At 34.6% G+C, this 6,037-nt stretch overlaps 1 non-coding gene across 1 annotated transcript; it reads left to right on the top strand.

Moving 5' to 3' along the window:
• The first annotated feature begins 2,401 nt into the window (after positions 1 to 2,401).
• On the top strand, positions 2,402 to 2,511 carry LOC138818891 (U6 spliceosomal RNA). The gene has a single exon (XR_011369250.1). It is a non-coding gene; the product is annotated as a U6 spliceosomal RNA (small nuclear RNA).
• The last annotated feature ends 3,526 nt before the right edge of the window (positions 2,512 to 6,037 follow it).

The raw sequence follows: 6,037 nt of genomic DNA, 5'->3' as shown, positions 1-6,037 counted from the left end.
AGAGAAAGTTCACTACCAAACTCATTCTTTGAAGCCATAATCACCCTCATCCCAAAACCAGGAAAGGACTCATTAAAGAAAGAGAACTATAGACCAATTTCTTTGATGAATATTGATGCAGAACTTCTGAACAAAATGTTGGCAAATCGACTTCAGCAATTACTCCAATAAATTATACACCATGATCAAACAGGATTCAATTTCAGGGATGCAAAGCTGGTTCAATATTCACAAATCAATTAACATTATTCATCACATCAACAAAAACAAGGATGAGAACCATATGGTTATTTCAATAGATGCAGAAAAAGCATTTGACAAGATCTAACACCCCTTTATTATCAAGGTTCTGGAAAAATTAGGAATCCATGAAACATTCCTCAATACAATAAAGGCTGTATATGACAAACCTACAGCCACCATTATACTCAATGTTGAAAAACTAAAGCCAATTCCTTTAAAATCAGGACTGAGACAAGTATGTCCACTCTCTCAACTGCTCTTCAATCTTGTATTAGAATGCCTAGCTACAGAAATAATACAAGATGCTAACATAAAGGGGATCTAAATAGGGAAAGAAGAAGTAAAACTCTCTCTCTTTGCAGATGACATGATTTGTATTTAAAGAATCCCATGGACTCCACTCCAAAATTACTCAAGATGATTCAAAACTTTGGCAAAGTAGAGGGGTATAAAATTAACCTTCAAAAATCAATGGCTTTTCTGTATGCCGACAATGAGAAAAGTGTGGCTTGAATAGGAACGTAACTCCATTCATAATAGCCTCACAAAAAAATGAAATATCTAAGAATTAACTTTAGCAAAGAAGTGAAGGACCTCTATGATGAAAACTTAAAAAAACAGAAAAAGGAAATCAAAACAGAACTTAGAAAGTGGCAAAAACACCCATGCTCCGTGATTGGAAAGATCAACATCATGAAAATGGCAATACTTCCCAAGGCTATCTACAAATACAATGTGATACCTATTAATATTCAAACTTCATTCTTCAAGAAAATAGAACAGACAATCCAAAAATTCACATGGAACAAAAGACACGGAATAGAAAAAAACGATATTTAACAGAAAGAACAGTGCTGGAGTAATATCAATATCAAATTCCAAAATCTACTACAAAGCCAAAGTAAACAAAACAGCTTGGAACTGGCACAAGAACAAACCTCAGGACCAATGGAATAGAATTGAAAACCCAGAAATGTACCTACAGACCTGTAGCCATCTAATATTCGATAAGGAATCTAAAAAATAGAATAGAAGAAAGACAGCCTTTTCAGTAAATGTGCTGTCACATTTGGTTAACTACTTGTAGAAAACTAAAGCTAGATCCTTATATATCACCCTGCACAAGAATCAACTCCAAATGGACCAAACACCTTGGAGTTAAAACAGACAGTCTGAAAAAATTACAGGATGGAATAGGAGAAACTCTAAGTATCCTTGCAAATCCCATAATTTTCTTAATAGAGACCCAGAAACACAACAAATCAAAAAAAAATTGGACTTATTGGATTGCATGAAATTGCAGAGCTTCTGCATGGCAAAGGACATAGCTAGCAAGATCAATAGAAAGCCCACGGATTCGGAGATCTTCATTAGCCATACAACGGACAAGGGTCTCATGTCTAAAATATGCCCAGAACTCAAAAAACTATGTTTTCGCAGCATTATTTACCATAGCTAAGATATGGAACCAACCCAGATGCCCCTCAGTAGATGAATGGATCAAGAAAATGTGGTATATATACACAAGGGAATTCTTTGCCTCCATCAGAACGAATGACATTGTCCCATTTGTTAGGAAATGACAAGACTTGGACAAAAGTATGTTAAGTAAGCCAGGCCCAAAGAAACATAGGTCTCACGGTTTCCCTTATTTGCAATAACTAGTATATGTCTGAGTCAAACAGGAAAGGTCAGATAAGCTGATGTTAGGGAAATATACCCAAAGATAAGTATTCAAATGATTTTTCTTTAATCCAATTGTTTCTAATATATTTATAAGATGATTTCTATGTTGCTTTGTATGTCATTCCCCTATGGTTTAGCGACTGCTTTCACTGTATTTGATGTTGGTATAATTTTTGGAGGGGAAGGGAAAAAATATCATTTAAATTGGGATACAGTTGGACCCATTGCAACAATGAGATATAGAAGTCGTTATGTCGTAAAACGAACTTTACAACGTTGATGGGTGTGGGGGAGGATCAGGTGTCAGAGCTAGTGGGAGTTTGGGAAGGGAGAGGAAGGGGAAACAAAGAGGAGGCAACAATGCTTGATAAGAAATGTATTCATTATCTTGTTCATGTTATTGTAACTCCTCTGTGCAGTATTTTCACAATAAAAAGAAAGAAAATGAATTACACTTCATATATAAAAAATGTTCTGTGCTTAATTCAGCAGGAAATACATAACATTGGAATAATAGAGAGAAGATTAGAATGGCCCCTGTGCAAGCATGACATGCAAATTCTTGAAGTGTTCCATATTTTTACAACATGTGCTGGAGGGTATGTGGACAGAAGGGAACCCTACCGAATCCTTGGTGGGGGTGTAAACTTGATCAACCACTTTGGAAAGCAGTATGGAGGTTCCTCAAAAGACTCCCCATAAAGCCCCCCCATGACCCAGCAATCCCACTTTTGGGCATTCACCCAAATGATCACAAATAAGACCACAAAAAAACTACCAGCACAACTATGTTTACTGCCCCATTATTTACGATAGATAAGGTATGGAACCAATTCTGATTCCCCTCAATTGATGATCAAGATAATTTGATAGATAGATAGATAGATAGATAGATAGATAGATAGATAGATAGATAGATAGATAGATAGATAGATAGATAGATAGATGGATAGATGGATAGATGGATAGATAGATAGATAGATAGATAGATAGATAGATAGATAGATAGATAGATAGATAGATAGATAGATAGATAGATAGATAGATACATAGATACATAGATAGATAGATAGATAGATAGATAGATAGATAGATAGATAGATAGATAGATAGAATAGATAGATAGATAGATAGATAAATAGATGCATTCTATGCCTCCATCTGAAAGAATGACATCACTCAATTTGTTAGGAAATGGAAAGACTTGGAAAAAAAACATATTAAGTTAAGTAAGACAAGTTCAAAGAAACATAAGACCCCTGGTTTCCCTTATTTTCAGTTACTCATATATGTCTGGGATAAATAAAAAAGGTCAAAAGCTATGTGCATATGACTAGATAAGATGATGTTAAGGAAAATGTACTCCAAGATACTGACAAAAGTGGTTTTTTCTTGCTTGCTATTGTTTTTAATGGACTTACAATGTATGATGTGATTTTTTTTGATTCTTTATATTTTCCTCCCCCACTTTATAACACCTGTTTTCACTGGATTTGAAGTTGGTGCACCAATATCTTATATATACACTTCTCTAATTTGGGGAGGGGAAAGGAAAAAACATAATGCTTAAATAGGATACAGGTTGACCCATTGTAACAATGAGATGCACAAGACACTATGATGAAAAATGAAGTTTATATTTAGGCAGAGCGGGGGAAACGGGGAGGAGAGGGTACTTGTGGAGGTTAGATAGAAAGGATGATGGGCGAAAATAAAGGAGGAGGTAACAATGCTTGTTAGGAAACGTACTCATTACCTTTCTCATGTAAATCTGAGCCCTGCGCACAGTATTTTTACAATAAAAATGTATGAAAATGATCTGAGAAGGAAAAGTTTATTTTCCCTATTTTCCCTATATAATATCTTTAACAAAGAAATTAATGCAAAACACTGACATGAAAGTGTTTTGAAAAAGTGTGTTTGTGTGTGTGTCTGTGCGCACCCGCGCACATGTGAGTACTCGTGCATTTGTGTTGGCATGCTCAGAGTTTGAACTCAGGACTTCAAGGCCTTGCTAGGCATTTCCTCTCTATATTGATGAGGTATTATATAAGCTACATCACCATTCCTGGCTCTTTGGTAGTTCATTAAAAGTTTTGAAAAATAATCTCATGAATTTTTTGTTTTTTGCTCTGATTGTCTTCCAACTGTTATCCACAGATCTGGTGCTCCTGAGTAGACATCCCAAGTAGACAGGATTACAGGTGTGACCATCCAGCACAAGGCTTTAAAAATAATTTTAAAAATAGAAAAATATTTACTTCACGGGAGCCTGTTTTATTATCTACTAATTTTAAAGCATTTTGAACTGATTATATGTGAATTCATTTTGCTTCTGGATTCTTAAAAACTGTAAGTGATTATATTTGAAAGTTTTATTACTTTTTAAAAAGGAAACGAAATGTGGGACAGAATAAATTTGCCCCTCTTTGGACCTCAATTTGTGCGCTCAGTTCTGAGCATGATAAGCCAATGTCACCAAAACAATCTGGGTTGAAGACAAAATGTGACAGAAAAAAATCACCATGGGCATTGCTATGCTATTATTTCTTGGACAAAATGAATATTGAATTAAGAGTGTAAGAAAATGGAGAGATTTTACTAATCATTTTGTATTGCTGAAAGACTGTTGGAAACTTTGACTCATTTCCTTCCTCACTGTGTGTATTTGGGCCATACAATTTGTGCCTTTAATTACAATTTTTCCCAACATTAAAATGGTAATAACATGAGCATTATTTGCAATATCTAGTATAGGTATGAGTCAAGCGGAAAAGGTCAGATAATGTGATGTTAGGAAAATGAACCCTTAAATATGTATTTTAATGTTTTCGTTTCTTTTATGCATGTGTTTCTAACGCATTTATAAGATTATTGCTTTGTTGCTTTGTATGTCCCTCCCCCACAGTGTAACCCCCGCTTTCACTATATTTGATGTCAGTATAACATGTGGAGGAGATGGGGACAAACAAGTCGTTTAAGGATTCAGGTGGACTTGTTGCAACAATGAGAAGTACAAAATGTCATGTCAAAACCAGCTTTACAATGTCGGTGTGGGGGGAGGGGGGTATAATTGGGTGGGGGGAGGGGGGTAAAATTGGGTGGGGGGAGGGGGGAGGCGGGGAAGGGAAGTGAAGGGTAAACAAAGGAGGAGGCTGCAATGCTTGGTAAGAAATGTATGCATTATCCTGCCCATGTAATTGTAGCCCCTCTGTACAGTATGTTCTCAAATAAAATAAAATACAATTAAAAAAAAAAAAAGAACAGAGATTACGATAAAAAAAAAGCAAATTTTATCTTAAGAATTAAGAAATAAAACTTGTGAAATACTTAACATAAAATTCTATGAAGGAGCTTTGAGTTTAGCCAGCAGTTTTTTAAAATACTAAATAGAATGCAATAAGTATTACAGAAACCATTACATGTAGTGAACAACCAGATGTAATGTAATCTATTGACCATGCTCTGCTTCAAAGGAAGCGAGATGGATAACTTCTCATGCTGTACATCAAATTGATTATCTTATGTCTTGGTAGTTTAAAAATATCAGGGACAGAATCATGAAGGAATGTTGTAGATTGAGGTTAAGTCCATATGAAAATGTACAAACTTGATAAAACATAAACGTATGTCAACAGTATATTGTTTTTTTACATCATTTAAGTTACATTGTAAAGTTAGGGAAAACCTAGCAGAATGAATTCTCTTTTTGATATATTTTCATAGGTCGTAAGAAGGATGAACTCTTTCTTCATTTTTGTAGAGGCATCATCAGATGAGAGGAAATGTATTTTTTTATTTGCTTCCTTCCATTTATTCTTCAGTTTGAAATCTGAACTACATGAGACTGAAAGAAGCTAAGGGAAATTAGACTCGCAGGCTTTGGAAAGAGCAATCAATGTAAAATAAATAAAATACGTATAGCCTTTTAAAAGGTATAACTAAATTGAGTTATATAGTCTCAAGCATAAACAGAAAACGATTTAAGCAATATCATGTTATTAAAAATTGAAAAATGTTAGGAGCTTAATTTTTTTCCTTTCTACTATACTTAATTAAGTATTGATTTTATATAGAGAGATTAAAGATGAGATTAACAAGAAACGAT

The sequence above is a fragment of the Dipodomys merriami genome, unplaced genomic scaffold, assembly GCF_024711535.1.
Source record: "Dipodomys merriami isolate MVZ:Mamm:240054 unplaced genomic scaffold, mDipMer1.0.p SCAF_787, whole genome shotgun sequence".
NCBI classification, from domain to species: domain Eukaryota; kingdom Metazoa; phylum Chordata; class Mammalia; order Rodentia; family Heteromyidae; genus Dipodomys; species Dipodomys merriami.
Note: the sequence above shows the minus strand (reverse complement) of the source record. Positions and strands in the feature narration are given on the sequence as shown.